Below are 26,158 nucleotides of genomic sequence, written 5' to 3'. Positions count from 1 at the left end.
AATCCACCTTCCCTTTACAAAGAAAGTTATTAATAAACTTCTCATCAGTGCAGACATTGGTGCTGGAGGCGTTAGTTCCACAATTCAGTTAAAAACCGGTGTCAATGAGGAGCTGTGTAAATGTAAGAGTTTAACGTGTTACAATATCGAAATTGAACTAGATTGGCGGTTGGTTGTCTACCTTGATAGTCTGCGTAGTTGGGTTCAATGTAGTACGGACTTGGATTCTTTGTCGTAGAGGCATCCATAATGTTGAATATGTCCATCATGATATATTCCTTGCAGTTCAAAAAGGTCTTGATAAAGCTTACCATCTCATGAAGCGCTCTTTAAACCAACTTGACTTTCCAGTGCACGCGTTGATCTGCGTCACCAGCTATACTGCAGGTGTTATCAATGCTCCTTATGTGCAGGGGTCAATAAGTTTATCCAATGTTTTCCGGATTAAGAAAAAGAGGTTTATTTGCATGTAATCTAAGTGGTTGAGTTTGCCTGTTTAGGAAGTGAAGACCACCAGTACATTTCATGACCATTTGTGGGTATCTTTGAAATCATATCAATTATGTGAGGTATCAATATGTCACTAATGTAGTAGGTAATGTCCGGTATTTTTTCTGACTACTTCAATACTGAAAACTGTCAAAAACCCAGAATTCTTTTCGTGCAGGAGAGTAAAACTATGCAGTATGTGACTGATACCTGAACAGCTGATAGTTTGTCCAGAATTTGCCAGCAAAAAATCTTCTGAATACTTTTCACTGACTAGGAACCTTATTTACTTTCTTTTTGGTCCTCGCGCCAACTATAGAACCGGGTACGGTATGACCTTCTTTTAATGTCTATTTGACTATTGGGGAATGGACCTAAGATCCTGGCTTACAATGTTTGCGACCTAGATTTTCGGAGAACAAGCGCGACTCTCTAGCATGCTGACGTAAGTCGTACTTCTCTGGAGATGCTACATGAGCCATTGCCATGCTTGTTGGAGTGACATTCACATTACGAGTGATAATTTGAGGATGGTTTCTCGTTCTTAACCAAAGTTACCCAAACTTCGCGTTTCACCAAGCTCTCTTGGTTTTGATACGTGACTTAGCTAAGGAACAGCTGAGCTCGCATCTGTTGGCTAAGCCTTAAACGCAAGCAAACTGCAGAAGTTTGGGAGAGCTCGTTCAACTCAGGAGAGAAAACTTCTTATTATACTGCCCAGCTCTTGATATAAATTTAAAACTTTTGGGTTTGTTGGATTGTTGTTTGCTCTATTACTGAATTACTTTTGGTATAAATTATTGATAAATTTTTTATAAAAGCTTCGATTGGAACTCAAGGCCAGAACAACAGTTTTTATGAGAATCATTCTTTTTTTTAAATTTTTCTGTAATTGAAAAATTGTTTTTTATTTTTGGATATATCCATTTCGATAATTATCATAAAAACTATTGTTCTGGCATTTGAATATTTTCTTTATAAGTCGATAAAACAAAAACAATTAAATTAAGAAATTCGTAAATGTTTTGTATAAAAACATGTTAAAATTAATTTCATTTATTTTACTTCTTATTTTAATCAAAGGTTTTACGACATGACCCACGCACGCCAGCGGATACGTACCCAACTGATCCACATATTAATCAAACATTCTTACCATATGGATAGGGACACATAACAAATGTATGACAATTTTAAAAAGTATTAAGCATACACATGAATTGAATTAGTCAGAAATTATCTTTATACTTGCGTACAAATTTATTTTGATTTTTTTTTTTTAGGACTTCAATTTAACCAATCAAACATTTAATTATTTCTTTTCCTTTATTATAACTAGGCAATGTCCAATCACACCACCATTCCTTGCACGTTTAACGGAAATCATTTTTAACAAAAATGTCCACAACAATCTGCCTACTAAGCAGAATGGGAAGTATGAGCTATTTGGCATTGGAACGTGGCTGCGCAAGCGTTATGGAGACTTCATGGCGCCATACTATAATCCAGACAGACCTTCGTATGCACATAGGTAAATGCTTAGCCCAGTGTTTATACACCAACTGGAATTAAGATGCCGCAGTGTGGCAGTTAAAAGAATTGAAAATCAATGCGAATGTAGGCTGTTTGCTGGTACCTACTTCATTATGAACAAACACTGGGCGGCAATGAATGAATGAATTGCATTTATTAAACGGTTTTATTTAGGTTGACTTGACAGGCTGCACGGCCGGCCGGCTAGCGCCAATTTTGTAATTAAAATTTAAGTAACTTCCCGATAAGCTACAAGCTTGAAACTTGGAATATAGTTCAGAACCCGATGACAATGCAATAATAAGAAAAAATCGCCGCTAGGTGGCGCAAGAATCGAGATATTCACAAAAATCGTATTTGTGGTCCGATTTCGCTCATATTTGGAACACATAATACATACAAGTATAGAAAGCGACCTATGAAAAAAAATCGCCGCTAGGTGGCACAAGGATCGAGATATTAACAAAAATCGTATTTGTGGTCCGATTTGGCTCATATTTGGAACACATAATACATACATGAATAGAAAGCGACCTATGAAAAAAAATTGCCGCTAGGTGGCGCAAGGATCGAGATATTAACAAAAATCGTATTTGTGGTCCGATTTGGCTCATATTTGGAACACATAATACATACATGAATAGAAAGCGACCTATGAAAAAATCGCCGATAGGCTGCGCAAGGATCGAAATATTAACAAAAATCGTATGTGTGGTCCAATTTCGCTCATATCTGGAACACATAATACATACATGAATAGAAAGCGACCTATGAAAAAAAAAGTCGCCGCTAGGTGGCGCAAGGATCGAGATATTAACAAAAATCATATTTCTGGTCCGATTTGGTTCATATTTGGAACACATAATATATGAAAGCCACCTATGAAAAAAAAATCGCCGCTAGGTGGCGCAAGGATCGAGATATGCACAAAAATCGTATTTTTGGTCCGATTTGGCTCATATTTGGAACACATAATACATACATGAATAGAAAGCGACCTATGAAAAAAATCGCCGCTAGGTGGCGCAAGGATCGATATATTCACAAAAATCGTATTTGTGGTCCGATTTCGCTCATATTTGGAACACATAATAAATACATGAATAGAAAGCGACCTATGAAAAAAATCGCCGATAGGCGGCGCAAGGATCGAGATATTCACAAAAATCGTATATGTGGTCCGATTTCGCTCATATTTGGAAATCATATTTGATATACAGAAATAGAAACCGCTTTAGTAAAAAAATTCACGCTAGGTGTCGCAAAAATTGAGATATTCAAAAAACTCGTACTTGTCTGTCCGATTTGGCTCTTTGAACAAATATTATATACAGTCCGGTAGAAGTGACATCAAAATACCTTGGAGCACATAAATTCAAATTTTGATAGTGAAATTTCAGCATAATAAAATAAATAAAAAAAATGTTAAGTTAAACGGTTTTATTGAAAGCAATACTTACATTAAGTAATGATAATACTAAAAGATAGAAAATAAAATAATTAAAAAAAAGTTTGAAATTTCTGAAAATGTGAGGCGTAGCATAACCTGATAAAGGTTCAGTTGGTCTTACTTATGACTATCAATAGAAATTTGATGCGTCCAACGCTTTTAATTGTCTGATCAACGCACTAGATTGATGAGGAGTCCGATGACTAGTACCTAGGACCTACCTAGTTATTTTCTATCCTTTAGAATTAATACTACTTAATGTAAATATTGTTTTCAATAAAACCGTTTAACTTAAACATTTTTTTTTTAATTATTTTATTTTTATACTCAGCTGAGCAGAGCTCCTAGAGGATATTAATTTTGTTCGCATAACGGTAATCCGTAACGGCATAAACTAATCGAGATAGATATAGACTTCTATACATCAAAATGATCTGGGCGAAAAAAAAAAATTCAGTTAGCCATGTCCGTTCGCCCGTCCGTCTGCCCGTAAACACGATAACTTGAGTAAGTTTTGAGATATCTTGATGAAATTTGGTATGTAAGTTCCTGGGCACTCATCTTAGATCGCTATTTAAACGGAACGAAATCGGACTATAACCGCTCCCACTGTTTCGATATGAAAAATTTCGAAAAACCGAAAAAGTGCGATAATTCATTACCAATTACGGATAAAGCGATGAAACTTGTTAGGTGGGTTGACCTTATGACGCAGAATAGAAAACTAGTAAAAGTTTTGACAATGGACGTGGCACCGCCCACTTTTAAAAGAAGGTAATTCAAAAGTTTTGCAAGTTGTAATTTGGCAGTCGTTGAAGATATCATGATGAAATTTGGCAGAAACGTTACTACTATTACTGTATATGTGCTAAATAAAAATTAGGAAAACCGGATGAAGAACACGCCCACTTTAAAAAAAATGTTTAAGTCAAATTTTAACAAAAAATTTAATATCTTTACAGTGTATAAGTAAATTATGTCGACATTCAACTCTAGTAATGATATGGTGCAACAAAATACAAATATAAAAGAACATTTTAAAATGGGCGTGGCTCCGCCCTTTTTCATTTAATTTGTCTATAATACTTTAAATGCCATAAGTCGAACCAATCCTTGTGAAATTTGGTAAGGGCGTAGCTTCTATGACGATAACTGTTTTCTGCAAAAATGGGCGAAATCGGTTGAAGCCACGCCCAGTTTTTATACACAGTCGACCGTCTGACCTTCCCCGCTCGGCCGTTAACACGATAACTTGAGCAAATATTGAGATATCTTCACCAAATTTGATACACGAGCTTATCTTGACCCAGAATAGATTGATATTGAAAATGAGCGAAATCGGATGATAACCTCGCCAACTTTTTTATATATATAACATTTTGACATTGAGACTCTTGATAAAAATTAAAAAAAAAATTTTTAAATGGGCGTGGTACCGCCCACTTGTGATAAAATCAATTTTACAAATATTATTAATCATAAATCAAAAAGAGTTAAACCTATCGTAACAAAATTCGTCCGAGCGGTTGCCTTTACTGTAAGGAATGCTTTGGAGAAAAATTAACCAAATCGGTTAAAGACCACACCCACTTTTATATAAAAGATTTTTAAAAGGGTCGTAGACGAAAATAATACGCTATATCTTAGCGAAAAAGAGCTTTGTATCAATAGAATTTTACTTTCTAAATTGAATTATAACATTAAATTGGAAAACACTAAAATTTATGAAAACGGGTGTGGCACCGCCCTTTTTTTGTCAAAGCAATTTTCAGTGTTTCGGGAGCCATAACTCGAAGAAAAATGTACATATTGTAATGAAATTGGTTACACATATTTTCCTTATAGCAGGAAAAATGTAGTAAAAATGGATAACATTGGTTAAGGACAACGCCCACTTTTATATAGATGACTTTAAAAAGGGCGTAGGCAAAAATAATAAGTTAGACCTTAGCGAAAAATAGTTTTGTACCAATCGTATTTTTATTGTTCTGTTATATCATTATTTTAAAATAAGCAGTAGGGAAATCCCCATATCTGAAGGAAAACTGAACTATAACCCGCTCAAGGTTATTGGTGTTAGCCTCTGTATCCTTTTTGCTTCTTTTAAAAGAAAATTATTTTATTTCTTATTTTGTTTAAAGCTGGCTTCAGGTCAAATTGAGTAAAACACAATATGTTTAAGTTTTACTACCAATATATTTCGGCTACTCTTCCGGTAACCGTCTTCAGGGCGTAACTATTGACAAAATCAAAACAAAATAAAATAAAACATTGACAATTGCACATATTAAAAATTATAAAATTGAACAAAATATATGTACATACATTGCATTTATTTACACATCTGCTCTGTCTGACGTGGAGCTGTGTACTGTCTTGTTGGAAAGTAAATATTTGTAGCTGTGCGCGCAGTTCGCTATATCTGTCTTATAATTGAGTCTAATGTTTATATCTTTGTCGACGATATGTAAAATTTCTAGAGTGAAACGTTTGCTATAATGTTGTTCTTGCTGGAGAATCTTTGTTTCTTCAAAATTTGGTGTATGTGCTCTCATTTTACAGTGCATCATGAGTGCTGTTTTTTGATTCATTACATTATGGCAATGTTTTAAATCCGACTTGTGTTGGGCAAGTCACAATTATAGAAAATTATTTCAGAATAGAACCATATGTCATTAGCTTAATGTGAAAATGTGCTAAGTCAACTTTTACGAATTTTACAGGAGACGAAAAAAAGAAAATTTTTTTAAATAAGCTTTCTTTCAAAACTGTGAATGAGGATACCTTAGCTGCAATACTTTTGAGTGCAGAAGTTTGAAAAATATAACTAAAAATCATGTATGCTAACCCAACAGCTATTTTTTGACTTAGCACAATTTCCGCACTCAAAACAAATTTTTTCTCCTGACTTAGCACTTTTTACTCAATATTTTTCCCCTTCATTCGCCTTTAATGATTGAAATATAACACTAAAACTATATATTTCAAAAAATACTATTTTTTTGTCAAACTATTTCTAACGGTTCGGATCTGGACTCTTTTGCCGTATGGTGCGCAGATAATAATTTATTTTTAAATTCAAACAAATGCTGTGTTGTGTCTTATTCCATAAAGACAACTGCCACATACTTTTTCTACAAACTAAATGCTAAATCCCTTAATCGTTGCCAAGAGAGTAAAGATGTCGCTGTAATTTTTGACTCCAAACTCTCTTTTTCTAGTCACATTGACTTCGTTTTTTCAAAATTTGTTGCAATGGTTGGGTTGAATAGACGTAACACCAGTGACTTTAAGGACCCTATGACGTTGAAGGCACTTTATATATCCTTGGTCAGAAGTGGTCTTAAATATTGATCAATAATATGGAATCCTTTATATGAATATAACTCCTATGAAATTGAGAAAGCTCAACAAATTTTTACAAAAATTCCTTTACGTGTACTTCACTATCCAGACGGCCTCCCATCGTATACCAGCCCCGGCAAATATTTGTCGAAAACGCCGAGCGTTGAGAAGAAGCGCGCATACTTTCCAGCACCGCGGCGGCTTTTATGGTTATCTCTAATAAATGAATTGAGGTAACTTCGCATTTTAACGCGACATCACTAATCTTCACTCCCATATTAGACGTCACAAGGCAGCTTGCTCCGTCTAAAATATGTCCTGTATTTCGGTGATGTCGTATGGGTTTCATAAGAAATCCTAGCGGCCGAATTAACAGTATGCACATTCCAGAGGTAGACCTTATAGTCCCTACTTTTAAAATCATGAGAATACATAATCAATAAAAACATGATCCGCTGCATCGCCTATTATATACCCTTCGAATATGCTCACGGAATTTTTCCTTCAAACGTCTATATCGTTTCTGTAGTACAACCCGAATATGATCGATATATCTGTCATTCTTCTGTTCCTCATATTCGTCTAAGTGTGTTATTGTTATTTGCAGGTCCTTTCCCGTCTCACGGTGACTGTGCTGTCGTTGCCGTTAGAGCACATTTCTCGATTCAAATGCTGACAGCCAGTCTATTGTCCAACCCATGGAAACTAATCACCACTCTTGCACACCATTTCTTCAGTATTCGTCTTCATCTTCTTATGGACCGTGGATTGATCTACTCTTGCCACTAAGTAATATTGTTTCCACGTCGTATTACCCACAGGTTGGCGTCTTATGTCAGCACACTTAGTATTATTTATTACCATATTATTTGCTACCATTTGGACAATTATCCGACACTTTAATAATCTTTGTAACTTTTGCATTGTGAAAAACCACTAATACTACATAGTGCTGGCCATCTTAATTTTCCCCTATCCGATACAAACAACCAGATGTTTATCTTAAGCTGCTTCTTCGTGTGGAAAAACTGGAGGAGTCTAATGAATTCCTAGCAAGGCCGTTTATGACTGCGTATAAAAGAGCTTGCCCTCTAAGAAGATTCAGAGGAAAAGCAAAAGACGCAATGGTGGAGCAATTAGCTGAGTCTTCTAAGAAGACAGGTAAAAAAATGTGTAAGCTATCGAAGACCGCGGAAAGCGAAGCGTGTAGGAACGATTACAAGGATATACAAGCGTGAAATTTCCAGGGCGAAGAGAATCGCATGGAAAAGTTTCTGTGCAGACATATAGTGCTGCAGCTAAACAGCACGGTTGAAAACAGTCCTAGTAAGGGGAAGTATAGTCCAGGGACTAATAAAGAAAGAGAACGGGGAATGGTCACGTAATAGTGAGGAATCCCTTGAGGTGCTTTTTGATACACATTTCCCATCGGGAGATAATTTAGAAGACCCAGCAGAAATCACTCACACTTCGATCACGGAGCGCGTAGTGCCGGGCTTGGTGACGATACCAACATCAAATGGACGTTTTCTAAGTTTAAATTGCCGGCCCCAAGTGGTATATTTATGGCCGCGCTACAAATTTCAAGTAGAGCGGTCGTGGAATAGCTTAAAATAATATTCGACGGGTGCATAACACCGCACTCTTGGAGAACTGCTCGTGCAGCTTTCATACTAAAGGTGCGGAAGATCGGTCACGTGTATCCCAAAGACTATAGACCCATAAGCTTAACATTATTTCTGCTCAAAACCATTGAGAGGCTGATAGATGTGTACATTAAGTCCAACGTGCATGAAAGCTGCACTCCAAAACACAACATGCGTACACCAAAGGCAAGTCGGTAGACACCGACAAATAAATAAAATTTCTATAAAAACGATTTTGAAGTAAAAATGAAAGTGTATAAATGGTTAAAACATGTCAATTATGAGTGCGTTATATGTATGTATTTGAATTTGGGAATATTATCGGTTATTTACTACTTTTTTAATGACAAAAAAATAATAAGATTTAACCTAACCTGCTGCCGAAAAACGTTTTTAGTACCCACTAGATACACCCACGCCCCTCCCCCGCCTCTCTAATTCTTCCTTCGAACACAAGATTCCTTAGCCCGGCAGTAATATTTTTTACTCAAATCCCCATTCTGCACATTCCACGTGCAGACCTGGTAGCAAAGAACATACCGTTAACAACTGCAACCATGCTCAGTGCTTCGGGGCAGCTTGAGCGCCGCCCTTACAGCCATAGTAGTATAGCGTCATCAATTATAGGATGAACAGACTACCTGATTCCCTATCTGCGCTGCGAGGGAGATTTTAAAGCCACAATAGAGGTGGATGGTGGTTCAAGGGTGCTCAAATGGCGGACAAGGCGATACACGTGCACACAGATGGTTCCAAAGTAGTGGAAGGAGTAGGGTCGGCGGTATACTGTGCTGATTCGGAAATAAACAGATCCTACAAGCTTCCGGATCACTGTAGCGGAAGTGGGGGTTGGGGCCGGAAACTATCGAGCACGTCTTGTGCTTGTGCCCTGCGCTTGCCACCCTAAGACTCCAGCTATTAGGAGTGATACAGCTGTCAGATTTAGAAGCAGCAAGTGGCTTAAGTCCTAGAAAGCTTCTAGTATTTTCCAAGAGGAAGGAGTTATTTTATAACATAGGTCCTGGTTTTTCATAGGTTTTTGCAGTTTCGTTGTTAAAACTTTTCGTTACACTACGGACTCTTTCAGTTTATGTGAGGCCCTCATGGACCGGCCAGTTCAACCCAATCCCCCGCCGTGGTGAAGAATGTTACCCAGAAACGGAAAAGTTGTACCCATACATACACAACTTTCTTTTCGGCTTTCACGTATTTTTCATCTATACAGTGGTCGTCAGCTAGTGAGATAATTATTTTTACTAACTTCATCATTATTCTCTTTCGTCTAGTATTTGCTGAACAAGCAGAGCAGCAATATCAGAAGGTTAATGTTTATTTGCGTGTTTCCAAACAGGTATTTTGCAAACAAACGCCCATGCGCATAATGTTTTAATGGTTAAATATGAGAAATATATTTTGTTAAAATTTTTTTGTTAGACCCAAGCAATAAAATAGTATTTGTAAAGTATATTTGCGTATTATTTTTTTGAGTGTTAGAAGAAATGCATGCGTGCGTCCATGGCGTAACGATACAAGGTGGCAGCATGTAACAGCTGATTATAAACTTTTTTTATTTGAATTGATACATCAACTTCCGGTGCAGTACGATTGTGACATTTGTCCATCGAATTTACAAAAACAAAGTACATGGAACTTTTATTTATGTTTGTAGGTATGTCACCATGCTGCCACCTTGTATCATTCCGCTATGCGTGTGTCATGCTGAAAACCAGATTTGGGGATTTCAGAATAACTTTGGGTTATTTTACATGGTAAAGGTTTAATTTATGATTTTCACCGAAAATTTACTCAAAATTTACTCATATCAAAAAACTCGAATTTATGTCAGGATTACAAATCCGAAGAAAAAATAACTATTTTTCACCCGTGGAAAATTTATCAGTGACAACACCTTTCATCGAAGGGCTGCACACGAAACGGGGTTTGGTAGTAACTTTCGATTGGTGAAAAAGTCAGCTTCTTAGTTTTCGCAGTGGTGTAAATGGATGCATAAAGGCCATGTTTTTGTGGAGCGTTGCGACATTTTTGACAGCTGAGATAAATTGTAGGTATACGTATAGGTTAACGCAACATGTTTAATTAACAGCCTTTTGCGGACGACAACGCAGATACTTCACCAAGTGATCTAATTTCGTAATTTCTTATACATTTTGTGCGTTTTTTATTGTATGCGGATGTACATATGTATGCACATAAACGTTTTGGTCGCATCAAAGTGAAAAAAGGGGTTAGCCGTTCATTGTTATCGTATGGCGGCGCCAGAGCAACAAAACAAAGCAACGCAATCGAAATATATTATTTCATATTTTTTCACTTATCTACCACAAAATATTTATACAAAACTTTGCCTTTTTTATAAATTTTAATAAGTTTTTATCACCTTACTTGCTGATTTATTTGAAAGTAATGAAACCGAACGGATTTCTTGGAGTTTTTTTTGCGTATTTTAGGCAACTCTATAGCCATCTGATGTTCAAGACCCATTCTTGGAAACGACTGAACTTTTGTTTACAATCGAATGAACCATTGTTTACAATCGAATGAACTTCAAGACCCATTCCTGGAATCGAATTGAGAGAGAATGAATGTTTCGTATCATGTCATCAGTGAACTTCTAAACCACCTCCAGGATAATGATTTTACTCTTACTAACACAGCCAGTTTCAATTTTGGTGACCACTAATCTACATTTTCATACAACCATTCACTCATACATTCACACGCTTAGCGCTCAACCGACAAACTAACACCTGCACAGATATATTTGGTTCCCGCCTTGACCGCAATGCTGCTGCTCCCAATAAACATTTTTGTCAATTCTCAGTTTGAGATACATTTGAGAATCAGTATATTTCTCACATTTCAAACGTTAGTTTTCAAATGCATTTCAAGTAACCGTTGATAGCATTCTCAAGCTAAAAGGCACATTTTTAATATGGAATTTTTCTTTATTTTAAAATTGAGAGTTTTTGGACTCTCAACTTTTTCTCAAACGAGAATAAAGCTGAACGAAATGGAATCCACTGTTGTGCCACTTTCGGTAAGCAAATTTATTATTTGCCTCACTTCACTTTTAACTCGTTTAGATTTATGCATAATGTAGTAAAACATCACTTAATATTATTAAAATGTATAAATACTTCCTCATTTTTCACTTTATGTCCAACTTCACTCAATAAAATCGCTTGTTTACATTTCCAGCTAAAGTATGCAAATTAGAGATCGACGAATTAACAACGGCACTATCGACGACACTATCGATAGCACTGATGTAAAATAAGCATGCTGTACAATGTTTTATTTTATTTTTCGCTTTCATGAACACTTATTATGTACTTTAAGATTTAGACACATTCGCGCAAAAAGTATTCACATTATTATTAACGAAAATATTCCATTATATCGATGGTTTTCAACTAGAATGGAATGAAATGCAAGTATATCTCAAACCATTCTCAAGTTGAAGAACAACGTTTGAGAAAAAGTTGAGAGAATATTTAGCTTCAAACGATTAATAATGCTGAATATCAAACTAAGAATTAATGTTTTCTCAAACATTTGAGAGAGAAAATTTTCAAGTATATCTCAAATTATTCTCAAATTGAAAGTCGACGTTTGAGAAAAAGTCGAGAAAATATTTGTTTCAAATGTTAAATAATGTTGAATATCAAACTGAGAATCAATTTTTTTCTCAAACGTTTGAGATTTTTGTTTTCAGTGTTTGTTGGGCTGCTATTACACTAAGGGTACGCTTTCACAGCTACCTATAAACCGAAAAATTGCAATCTGCTGATGAAATCGCCCGGGCTGGTGTTGAAATTGCAACCGATTTTCGGCCGGCAGCTTTTTTTCGTACATTTTACTTTTTCGCAAAAATACGCTTGCGTTTATGCTTTTATTTGCTTATCCCATAAAGGGCGCCTGTTTTGTACACAGTTAATAAATTTTTCAGTCCAACGCACAAATAATTAATTTTTCACAGTAACTGCACGCAATTTATCGGACGATAAAATTGAAAACGCGCGAATTTATCGGCAGTGAAAAGCGACAACGGCCGACAAAAATTCGGTGATCGGTTGAAATGTACACACGCATATCTAAATACATGTGTTTATTTTTATCGGACCATTACGACCGGCATCGGGCGATTAAAATTGGAGGATGTGTATGCGTACCCTAAGGCAAGATGCAAACGAGGCGTATGTAGCTTCATAGACGCGTTCAAGATATGACATGTAGTTACGATTTCTCTACGCCAAATATTATCGAAAAGTAAAGATGTTGCAGGGACGAAAAATCGTGTGAAGCAAGCTTCACAAAACATCTAGTATGTCACATTCACCACTTACCATAGCAGAATTTGTTAACTACCACTGTCTGTATTTGTTTATTTAATAATTATTTGTACACTTTTTATTCAGCTATTGTGTTCAGAATTTGGAATACATTATTTTCTACTAAAATGTTCATTTAGTGCTTTTAATTTGAACATGTGCCACCCGTGACACTTATATTTTGGATTTTAGCAAAGTATCTTCTTAAGAACAAGTAAGGAAGGCTAAGTTCGGGTGTAACCGAACATTACATACTCAGCTGAGAGCTTTGAAGACAAAATAAGGGAAAATCACCATTTAGCAAAATTAACCTAGGGTAACCCTGGAAGGTGTGTATTAAAGAGTATTTTAAAAGGGAGTGGGCCATAGTTCTATAGGTGGACGCCTTTTCGAGATATCACCATAAAGGTGGACCAGGGGTGACTCTAGAATGTGTACGATATGGGTATCAAATGATAGGTGTTAATGAGTATTTTAAAAGGGAGTATGCGTTAGTTCTATAGGTGGACGCCTTTTCGAGATATCGCCATAAAGGTGGACCAGGGGTGACTCTAGAATGTGCACGATATGGGTATCAAATTAAGGTATTAATGAGGATTTTAAAAGAGAGTGGCCCTTAGTTGTATATGCGAACGCGTTTTCGAGATATTGACCAAAATGTGGACTAGGGTGACCCAAAACATGTCGGGTACCGCTAATTTATTTATATATGTAATACCACGAACAGTATTCCTGCCAATATTCCAAGGGCTTTTGATTTCGCCCTGCAGAACTTTTTAATTTTCTTCTACTTAATATGGTAGGTGTTACACCCATTTTACAAAGTTTTTTCTAAAGTTATATTTTGCGTCAATAAACCAATCCAATTACCATGTTTCATCTCTTTTTTCATATTTGGTATAGAATTACGGCATTTTTTTCATTTTTCGTAATTTTTGATATCGAAAAAGTGGGCGTGGTCATAGTCGGATTTCGGCCGTATAAAAGATAAAGTGAGTTCAGATAAGTACGTGAACTGAGTTTAGTAAAGATATATCGATTTTTGCTCAAGTTATCGTGTTAACGGCCGAGCGGAAGGACAGACGGCAGACTGTGTATAAAAACTGGGCGTGGCTTCAACCGATTTCGCAGAAAACAGTTATCGTCATAGAATCTATGCCCCTACCAAATTTCACAAGGATTGGTAAATATTTGTTTGACTTATGGCACTAAAAGTATTCTAGACAAATTAAAAGAAAAAGGGCGGATCCACGCCCATTATGAAATTTTCTTTTATTTTTGTATTTTGTTGCGCCATATCACTACTGGAGTTGAATGTTGACATAGTTTACTTATATACTATAAAGATATTAAATATTTTGTTAAAATTTGACTTAAAAAAAATTCTTTTTAAAGTGGGCGTGTTCGTCATCCGATTTTTCTAGTTTTTATTCAGCACACATATAGTAATAGGAGTAATATTTCTGCCAAATTTCATCACGATATCTTCAAGGACTGCCAAATTACAGCTTGAAAAACTTTTAAATTACCATCTTTTAAAAGTGGGCGGTGACACGCCCATTGTCCAAAATTTTACTAATTTTCTATTTTGCGTCATAAGGTTAACGCACCTACCAAGTTTCATCGCGTTATCCGTCTTTGGTAATGAATTATCGCACTTTTTCTGTTTTTCGAAATTTTCGATATCGAAAAAGTGGGCGTGGTTGTAGTCCGATTTCGTTCATTTTAAATAGCGATCTGAGATGAGCGCCCAGAAACCTACATACGAAATTTCATCAAGGTACCTCAAAATTTACTCAAGTTATCGTGTTTACGGACGGACCGGCATGGCTAAATGAATTTCTTTTTTCGCCCAGATCATTTTGATATATAGAAGTCTATATCTATCTCAATTAGTTTATGCCGTTACGGATTACCGTCATGCGAACAAAGTTAATATACTCTGTGAGCTGTGCTCAGCTGAGTATAAAAATTAATCGCTTTTACGAAATTTGGTTTCTCAAATGTGCGTTTATCTTAAGGTATTTAAATAAAACAAGCTTCTTTCATATATTCGCAGAGATATTCTAATATATTTGTAGCTTCACTTATGAGTTGCGTCTATTTTTTGTCCCACCCGTGACAGATATTAAACTTATTATAATTTGCATATATACAAAGATATTGTGACTATATTACATAACAGGCTCAGCGTCCGAATGTTAAAAATGGAGATAAAAACCGTCCGCCACAACAGCACCCCTTGCCGTTATTGCTTTCCGAGAACGCTCCGTTCAAATACAGGCGAAAATACCCCTGGCTTCAAACCATCCAATAGGCACGGTTCGTATAACATCCTGGATTATGAGGTTGGCAGTTCTTGGTCACCTACATCCCGTCGGGTGCAATGCACTCCGGCTAAACCCTCACACCATCGACAAGATGCCTGCTATAGTGAGGGAGTGAAGTTTCGTAAAGAGTAGTAAATTTATTCCTGTCACTGCTGATTACTGTATGGATTCTTTGAATTACATTAGGATCGCTATCCTGTTCTACATCGAATCGAAAAGCATCTTTTGAATAATAATAGCTCAAAAATGATAAATTGAACAAATTACATGGTGTACTACTCTCCACAAAACGATAGCTTATTAGATTAACAATTTGCTACCAATTCCATAGTTTCATATATTTTTGTTGATCGTTTGAATCAAAATCACTTTCGGTTCTTGTTAAATGGGGTTACACTGAAATAAAAACCCTTGATCTGTAAGAATCTCGAGCCGCTTGGGTACATAAAACCTGCTACAGTAATCGTATGGAACGATACTGCTTCAGCTTTTCAAAGTTTTTTTCTTCATAAACAAATTTTAAAAGCAGCAAATATTCCAAACATCTTTTGATATTTGCCCCTATTGCAAGCGATTTATTGAGTTTTGAAAGAAATTAATTATATATTGGTGAACTGCTAGGCTAGGCTCAGCATGTACTTCAACCAAAAACAAATTGCTTAGCTACGGTATGGTTATCACTAAGGTGTTATGCTGTGGCATCAATCAACAGAATACATTGATTTCTATAAGGTTGGTTGCATCAGCTCTTTCAAACGAAGTTTGCGTGGGCCATAAAATACTTATTCCGCAACTTCAAACCAAAGAATAAAGCTTCATTTCACAATCTAAGGCATTTGCATCTGTCACACTTTCATTGCATACAATCAAAAACAATTTTTTTTAAATCGCAATTATAAACATTTATTCCAAAGTATGTAATACAAAAAAGAAAAAAATATCGCCATTTCGACTGCTGATTGGAATATCACCATATCTCAACTACCGTTTCGAAAAAGATCTATCTTAGAATAATTTCTATATGCTTTGACGTGAGCTGCAAAGTGTATGAAAAAACTTCTGAAATGGGGCGTTCAGCCGAGTTGGGGTGATTTTCCATTCAGTAGTCGATTTATAACAACACCCTGCAATTAACACCACAACTCTTTAATTAAAAAGTCTTGAACATAAGGATTAGTTACACGTGTAAAAACAACCGGTGAATTGGTGTCCGCATTATTAAGATAATGTGATGCCACCGCATAAAGTCTTCCCATTACAACTGCCGGCGTCCCTGGATCTACAATACACCCACCAGCTGTCTCAGGACTAACACAAGTCATTGCTTGTGTTAAAGTAATCATAGGGATTCTAATAAGCTTTGCACACTCATTAGGTTCCAATGCAGTCCAGTCAGTAAATTGGATTGGTTTCGAAATCTCATTTTCTTCATGTTCCCAACCGAATTGCCTAACTCGCATTATTGTGGCCCATCGAAATCCAACCATGATTAAGTCTATTTTTTCTATTTTTTTTGGAACCTTCATAATGAATCTATCCAATGTCATCACAGCAATATTCAAATGTTTTTCATTCTTCGTATACCCAGGTGGATAAGCTATATTCTCCACATCGCGAAGTTCTCCATTTTCCCATTTATCATGTAAATTCGTTACACCCGCTGCAACTTTGAACAAGTTCTTTTGTAAATCTATGACACAATCGGCAGCCGTAACCACCTGCTGCAAATTGACTAATGAGCCAACGCATTTATTCACGCCCATATAACGTATTAATGCTACATATGGAGTTCCCTCTGTATTTCCATCAGTGCCAGGTACCATGCGATATTCCGAATTCGTGAAAGTCGAAATGCAACTAACTATGACAAACAACAAGAGCGTTAAATAACTGCGTATACACATTTTAGACTACTTCCACCGCTTTTAAGTATGAAGTACACCAAGATCAATGTTGTGGACGGTATTTATACTTAATTGGGTTGTGTGAATAAAAAATAAGCAAAAACATTTCCATCTAGATTCCAGGAATTTGAACAGTAAAAACTCTGCCTCGTTTTAATTAAAGCTATTGTTAGATAGGCAATTATTTACTTTTTTTCACTCAACCCAGTTAACCTTGAGTAAATTTTTGGTTAGAAGTGCGTAATTAAAATTTCAATGCCCTTAATGATGAAAAATACAAAATATTTTTAAAATGAGTAACAACACTGCTCGAACTTAAGCGATATGACATAACCAAGATCTTGTTCAAACTTTTAATGAGACCTTAATTTGGAATGGATTTAAGCATCTTTCCATCTTTCTTATGTTCGTAAAATTCATGTGTTTTAGACGGCTTCGATAGAAATTTTGAAAATTGTTAACGTCGCTTCAAATAAAACAACCTTGTTACTGTAGATTTTTGGATCTTTGTACAAGAGAATGTCGGGCCTCAACCACGTTTTTTAAGTTTAAAGTTTTCTGAGAAAACTTATTAAAAACTTACATTACGTTTACTTTGGTTATTGGGAGAATTATAGAAAGGAAATTTGTTTTTGCACTCAACCCATTTAACCTAGAGTAAATTTTTGGTTAATTCAATTCACTTTACTAAGTCTATGATTACATAAATCTTACAGACTAGCAATTCTAAATTAATGTTTACAAAGAAATATATTCCAATATATGAAGATTAAGTATAATATGATTCAACTATATTACCAAAACATGATCTCGAAAGTGCGAAGTCTAGATCAAGAGTGGAGAAAATCTTGTTAAACTCTGCGAGTGCCCATGAAATAGGGTCATAATTACTATTACTGATTACTTTGATGTGAAATGGATATTGCGTACGAAGCGTTCTGCACGGAACATTGAAGGTAATTTTCCCCAGAAGTTCCGGGCAGTCAATCAAACCACAAACTAAATCATAAATAAACATGAGGGATTGGCTAGACCGTCTAGATACAAGGGACTTCATGCTTATGAGAGCGCAACGAGCACTATACGAAGGTATAGGATCAGAAAAATGAAGGGGTTGAAGAGCAAATCGAACGCATTTCTTCTGTACTCTTTCCAGTCTTAGTGAATGAACAGAATAAATTAGATTCCAAATAATAGAGGCATATTTCAATTTTGAACGCACCAATGAATTATATAATGCTTTTCTTGTGTATGGATCTGTAAAATCTTTTGCCCTAGAACCGTATGGAGGCCAGATTCGAATAGGCCTTGGGCAAGATGTAGCTTATGTGATTAGAAAAAGTAAAGCCCGAATCGAACATTACACCAAGATCAACAAATTCGCTTACGGTAGAAAGGCTATCACCAAAAAGGGTGTAGGTGGACTCAATTGTATAAAGGTTTTTCGAAAGTGTCATATGGAAGCACTTCTCTATATTTAGTCGTAGGTTGTTTTTAATGCTCCAACTAGTTAGATTATTAAGATCATTTTGTAAAAGAATTACGTCTGACACGCTCGTTTGCGTAAAGCAGATATTGTGAGTTCCTGAAACAGGCACCTATATCATTAATAGAAAGAAGAAAGAGAATCGGTCCAAGAATACTTCGTTGTGGAACGCCAGAAGTGGCTTCAAAGAAATAAGGCTTGACATTCTCTATTTCAACAAAAGAAATTCTATTGGAGAGATATGATCTAATCCAGTACAAAAATTTAGAATGGAAACCCATCAATTCTAGCTTAAACAAAATGTAAGGCGCGATAACCTCCGAAGAGATCTAAGGCCGAGCTTCTCTTCCAATTTGCGTCGTGCTCCTCTTGATTTTCCCTACAAATTGGCCGGACGGGACCTACATGTTTTATGCCGACTCCGAACGGCATCGGCAAGGCAGATGAGTTTTCATTGAGAGCATTTCATAGCAGAAATACACCCGGAGCGCTTGCCAAACACTGCCGAGGGGCGACCCCGCTTAGAAAAATTTTCTTCTAATTGGAAAACATTATTTCTAAATTTTTGATGTTGCTTTGCCCGGGATGCGAACCCAGAGCATACGGTGTGGCAGGCGGAGCACGCTACCATCACACCACGGTGGCCGCCAAGCTAGCTTACGCAATAATATTGTAACGAATTTACTGTAACTCCGCTTATTTTCAACTTGCTTCTTACGTTCGTATCGCTAAATTGTCGAATAAATAAATCAAATATTTAATAATGCAAAACGGTCTTTATTAGACTACTTTGAATAACACTTATACTTCACAACTGTTATCGTGTTTAAATCAAACTCAAGTCAGACTACTCCGCTTTTGCCGCTTTTATACTCTTTTCTGCATCGTTGGGATATTCCTCATGTTTCTCCTTGTAGAATGTTCTACTTGTTTACCCTAGTAATTGAGCTACATATGTATGTGTATACCTATTTGTAGTTTATAGACTCACGCATAGGCATATGCGTGTATTAATGTGAGTAATACTTTGACTGTTGACTAACTATGTACATCTGTGTGTGAGTTATCTCTTCGTTGCCTTGTATGTATGTGGGTAAACGACGATTAATGTGTTTATGTGTATTTCCCCGCTGCGTGTATGTAACTGTTGCTTGTCATAATGTGTACATACATAATGATTTATTTATTTACGCACACACTTCTTAGAATCACCCTAGCGATGTGATGTGAGTATCACTTAGTGATTCTAATATTCGTGACAATATGTTATGAGAAACAGTGTTAAATGCCTTTGCGAAATCGGTGTAAACAACGTCTACTTGATTACCAATCTTAAATGCACTGACGCAAAATTGGGAGAAGGAGGCAAGGTTCGTAACAGTGGAGCGCCCGCTGAGAAAACCGTGTCGGTACTCATCAATGGTGCCCTTTATTCCAAAGGCAAGTTTTTCTGTAATGAATTTCTCAAAGAGTTTCAAGCAAGTGGACAGTTTAGAGATGTGTCTATAGTTAGTTACAGGGCCGCGGAGAGGGGGGGGGGGGGAAGCCAGGGCAATTTCCCTGGGGCCCGGAAAGTTTTTGGGGGCCCGGCAAGGCAAAGCAGTATTGACAGGATCTAATAGATGAAATCATTCATCTCAAAGCCATCCACTTAGCAAATTTGGGATGTGATTCGCTGCCACATTTCAACTTCTGAACAAATTTCATGATTTGAAGATGGAAGTATTTTTTCCTAACATTACTTATCCATAAGATAAAGAATATTTTGCACACTTCCAGTCAGTGTGGCTGAAGGGGAGCGTTCTTTTAGTCTATTGTCACGCGTGAAAAATTTTTTACGTTCTGTTATGAGCAAAAATCGCTTGACAAGCCTTGGAACATTGGCGTTGGAGTCCAGCTTTGCTCGCAGCATAAGTTTTGAATCGGTAATTTCCATACTCATATACCAAATAGCACGGAAGGTTTTCCTTAGCTGATTCAACCTCTTAAAATGTACATATTTAGAAAAAGTTAATGTAAGCAAATCAAACAATGAAATCTAACATTTCATTTATGTAAGTGCTCCAGTAAAACTTATTTTATCTATATACATATATAAAATTCAAATTATGTATGTATGTGGGTATAGATCGAGTTGCGTCCTAAACGGATCGACCGTACACAACCAAATTTGCACAACCCACTAGAAACCTTCCAAGGATGGTCATAGGCTAAAAATAATAACGATATGGAAAAGGGGCGTGGCACCTCCCATGCAAAATAAATATTTGGTACTACATAACTCTGAAGGTAGTCATGCTAGAACATTGAAATTCAGTAAGGAGTTATATGAGGTAAATCCTTAACACCCTCAAGAAAATGTGGGGTGGGGGAGAAGGGGGCGTGGCACCTCCCATATAAACGGACTTTTTTAACTTATTGCATATCTCTGGATGTATTAATGGTAGGATAGTGAAAATTGGTAAAGAGCTATATGAGGTTAAGTCCTAACACCTCCAGTAAAATGTGGAATTGGGGGAAAAGGGGACGTGGCACCTTCTTCAAATGGGATTTTTCAGAACTATGGCTGCCGTACAAACTTAAGTTATTATAACACGTAAAGTTTGACTACGGAGTTGTTTGGCTGTTATTCCTTCTTCCGCCGTTAACATTTTTTTGTTAACTTCAGTCTATCCAAATCTTCTATATATATATATATATAATGTTAAATTTATGAATGTATGTAGGTATAAATCGGGTTGCGCCCTAAACCGATCGGCCGATCACAACTAAGTTTGAATCACGCACTAGAAACCTTCCAAAGATGGCATGGGCCAAACATAACTTCAATATAAAAAGGGGATGGCACCTACCATACAAATGGAATAATGAAAATTGGTAAGGAGCTATTTGACGTAAAGTCCTAACAGCACCAGTAATATATGAAATTGGAAAAAAACAAGACAAATGGGACTTTCAGAACTATGGCTGCCTTAAAAACTTAGGTTATTTCAACACGTAAAGTTTGATTGCAGAGTTGGGTTTGGCTGTTATTCCTGTAGTATTCTTTTATGTTATCTTCAGGGTTGGTATTTTTCGATACACCTGAAGGAACCGGAAAAAACATTTCCGTTTAATTTGATATTAATTGATGTAAGAGCAAAACGTGAAATCACTATGGCAGTTGTTTTCTCAGATACCGCGGATACCCTTTGTGTGGTGGAAGTACGCATTTAAATGACCTCTATCTGCAAATATCTGATACACCGATGTGCAACATAAGCAAACGGTCAGGCCAAAGTGAGGGTGTGCGATGTGTGCACCATGACTCATAAACAGTCGGTGCAAGTTTTAGACCAAACCCCTAAGAATTTAAGGTTTAATCACAATCCCAAAGGTGGTGCTTTCCTGTTACTTGGTGGAACAGCAGCAGTTGAAGTAAATTCGTGCTTTTTCGTCTATAGACGGCTTTACGTACAAAAAGTTACTCTTTTTAGAAATATGAGAGGGTAATTTGACGGAAACACTTCAGCAGCAGCTTTTGCTAAACAACTTCTTGAAATTAATTATGGCAAAATTCCTATTTCTTTACTAACAGATTTGATTTCTTTTCCTGCAAGCTTTTGAGAAATTATGACATCACCTGAAGCTTTAATAGCTAATGTTTCTTCCAAATATTGAATATATCTTTACAAACTATAAATGGCTTTGAGAAAAGGTTTTAGGCATCTTGAAATGAGGATGTTAATATCACTAGAACCAAGACAACTTATCACTCTATTAACATAGTCGTGGAATAGCCCCAAGCTGTGCATATCCGATTGAGTTTATTAGCTATTTTGAGCCATCAGAAATTTCTCCTCATCGATTGATCCTTAAAAAAGGGCCCACAAAATCATAATATTTATGCTTCGTTATTTCGATTCTCCACGATTATGTAGTAGGAAGGACAAGGCTTTTCATCACAAAACTTTTACGAATGTCATTGAAGCAATTCATTTTATCGGAAAATTTCGAAAACAAAAAAGTTTAAAACCAAGGATTCCATTGATACCGATAGATTTGTCTTTTCAATTGTAAATGCCGCAAATTTCCTATTCAATGAAGCTCAAGGACGATCATTAGCTGCGAATCAAGGGATTGATGAGCGCAATACAAACCTTTATAGCTTCAGGGCTTCTGCAACTCAATTGCCAACCTCACCTACGAGAGGGGAATCCTGTTACAAATATGAATATATCATACAACAACAGTCATTAGCTGTAGCAGAAGTCAATCTTACCAACTCATGTTTTACCCATGGCCAGTTACGCGTAGCCCGCATATTTTTATAGACACGTGTGGTAAAAACCATGGGCATAAGCTAGTATGAAATAAAACTGACAATGTAAATTAAAAAATTGATGTATGTTATGTTATTTTTTTACTGGATTGAGTTTATTTTTCATGGGGGCCCGTAAACGCGTTCTGTCCCAGTGGCACGGCTCGGCTCTCTGCGGCCCTGGTTAGTTACATCATTGTTATTGCCTGACTTATATATTGGGGAAATCGAGGCTATTTGCCATTTGTCAATAAACTCACTACTTGATAGGGAAAGATTGAAAATATAGTTTAATGGAATACAGAGAGACGAACTGCATTTCTTTAAAATAAATGAGGACAGACCACCAATGTCACTTTTTAAAGAAGATTATAGAGCGGTGATGCCTTGTATTCTAATTCAGTAACGAACAAAGATCCAAAGTCGGCCGTTTAGCCAATATCAGTGTAATTATAGCTACACGGGGAGCTGGTGTCAGTTAAAAAATATGATTTGAAGTAATCAATGAAAAGGTTGAGAGAATCCAATAAGCAATTCGAGGCTTTATCAAAAAACGACATACAAGTAGGAATATTTGAACAACCTTTTTTGAAGCGTAATAAATCCAAAAAGCTTTTGGGTTTACTTTCAACTCATCTTCATATCGAGTAATATACTGCTTATACAAAAATTTATCTAGCGTATTAAAATTTGTCATATAATAAGTATATTTATCTTTATGAAAACAAGTTCTAAAATATCATGTAGCTGATTAAAAAACGAATTGATTTGAGTAAGAATAATACTAAAGAGACTATCTATGAAATTTATTTCATGGGAACTATTAACATTAGTTGGAGTTAGGATACCATTCTTAAGAAAATCTGACCACGTTATTTTACTCAAATTAAAGTCACCCAAGACACAAAAATGACACTCATCATTTCTTTCATATAAATTCATGGCTGGCAGGTGGTATGTAAGAAACACAAACAAATAAATTGCTAGAATTTCCATATATATACACAAACAGTTGATCGAGAAGAGAATCGTCATCTTCAATTCAACAACAAAAGAGCGAAACTTTCGATTGACTGCAATTAAAACCCCTCCTCCTCTCAAGCAATTTGTTTTATTTGAGTGTCTATCTTTACGAAAAATATAAAAAAGTTTTGGATCAAAAAACTCAGAATCAGCGAAATTATTATTTATTATTGATGAAAAATACAAAATGTTTATACAACTTTTTAAAATGAGTAACAACACTGCTCGAACTTAAGCGGTATGACATAATCAAGATCTTGTTCAAAGTTTTAATGAGACCTTAATTAGGAATGGATTTACGCATTTTTCCATCTTTCTTATGTTCGTAGAATGCATGTATTTTAGACGGTTTCTATAGAAATTTTGAAAATGAGATTATGTCGCTTCAAATAAAACAACCTTCTTGCTGTAGACTTTTTAATGTTTGTACAAGAGAAGGTGGGGTCTCAACCACGTTTTTTAAGCTCACTGTTTTTAGAGAAAACTTATTAAAAACTTACATTATGTTTATTTTGGTTATTGGGAGAATTATAGAAAGGAATTTTTTTTTGCACTCAACCCATTTAACCTTGAGCTAATTTTTGGTTAGAAGTGCGTAATTAAAATTTCAATGTCCTTAATGATGAAAAATACAAAATCTTTATACAGCTTTTTAAAATGAGTAACAACACTGCTCGAACCTAAGCGGTATGACATAATCAAGATCTTGTGCAAAGTTTTAATGATACCTGTGGGGTCCCAACCACGTTTTTTAAGCTCACTGTCTTTAGAGAAAATTTATTAAAAACTTATATTATGTTTATTTAATTATTGGGAGAATTATAGAAACGAAATTTTTTTTTGCACTCGACCCATTTATCCTTGAGCTAATTTTTGGTTAGAAGTGCGTAATTAAAATTTCAATGCCCTTAATGATGAAAAATACAAAATATTTATATAGCTTTTTATATTGAGTAACAACACTGCTCGGACTTAAGCGGTATGACATAACCAAGATCTTGTTCAAACTTTTAATGAGACCTTAATTTGGAATGGATTTAAGCATTTTTCCAACTGTCTTATGTTCGTAAAATTCATGTGTTTTAGACGGCTTCTATAGACATTTTTAAAATAAAGTTTACGTCGCTTCAAATAAAACAACCTTACTGTAGACTTTTTAATGTTTGTACAAGAGAATGTGCGGTCACAACCACGTTTTTTAAGCTTATTGTTTTCTGAGAAAACTTATTAAAAACTTACATTATGTTTATTTTGGTTATTGGGAGAATTATAGGAACGAAATTTTTTTTTGCACTCAACCCATTTAACCTTGAGCTAATTTTTGGTTAGAAGTGCGTAATTAAAATTTCAATGTCCTTAATGATAAAAAATACAAAATCTTTATACAGATTTTTAAAATGAGTAACAACACTGCTCGAACCTAAGCGGTATGACATAATCAAGATCTTGTGCAAAGTTTTAATGATACCTGTGCGGTCCCAACCACGTTTTTTAAGCTCACTGTCTTTAGAGAAAATTTATTAAAAACTTACATTATGTTTATTTAATTATTGGGAGAATTATAGAAACGAAATTTTTTTTTGCACTCGACCCATTTAACCTTGAGCTAATTTTTGGTTAGAAGTGCGTAATTAAAATTTCAATGTCCTTAATGATGAAAAATACAAAATCGTTATACAGCTTTTTAAAATGAGTAACAACACTGCTCGAACCTAAGCGGTATGACATAATCAAGATCTTGTGCAAAGTTTTAATGATACCTGTGCGGTCCCAACCACGTTTTTTAAGCTCACTGTCTTTAGAGAAAATTTATTAAAAACTTACATTATGTTTATTTAATTATTGGGAGAATTATAGAAACGAAATTTTTTTTTGCACTCGACCCATTTAACCTTGAGCTAATTTTTGGTTAGAAGTGCGTAATTAAAATTTCAATGTCCTTAATGATGAAAAATACAAAATCGTTATACAGCTTTTTAAAATGAGTAACAACACTGCTCGAACCTAAGCGGTATGACATAATCAAGATCTTGTGCAAAGTTTTAATTAGACCTTAATTTGGAATGGATTTAAGCATTTTTCCAACTGTCTTATGTTCGTAAAATTCATGTGTTTTAGACGGCTTCTATAGACATTTTTAAAATAAAGTTTACGTCGCTTCAAATAAAACAACCTTACTGTAGACTTTTTAATGTTTGTACAAGAGAATGTGCGGTCACAACCACGTTTTTTAAGCTTATTGTTTTCTGAGAAAACTTATTAAAAACTTACATTATGTTTATTTTGGTTATTGGGAGAAT

General features: G+C 35.7%; 1 pseudogene; it reads left to right on the top strand.

The window, feature by feature from the left end:
• Positions 1 to 975: 975 nt before the first annotated feature.
• The window catches only part of LOC137254344 (testicular acid phosphatase homolog), a 280,602-nt pseudogene continuing 255,419 nt past the window's right edge, over positions 976 to 26,158 (top strand).

This window comes from Eurosta solidaginis, chromosome 5, assembly GCF_040869045.1.
Source record: "Eurosta solidaginis isolate ZX-2024a chromosome 5, ASM4086904v1, whole genome shotgun sequence".
NCBI lineage: Eukaryota > Metazoa > Arthropoda > Insecta > Diptera > Tephritidae > Eurosta > Eurosta solidaginis.
The sequence above is the reverse complement of the archived record's forward strand: the minus strand, read 5'-3'. Positions and strand labels throughout refer to the sequence as shown.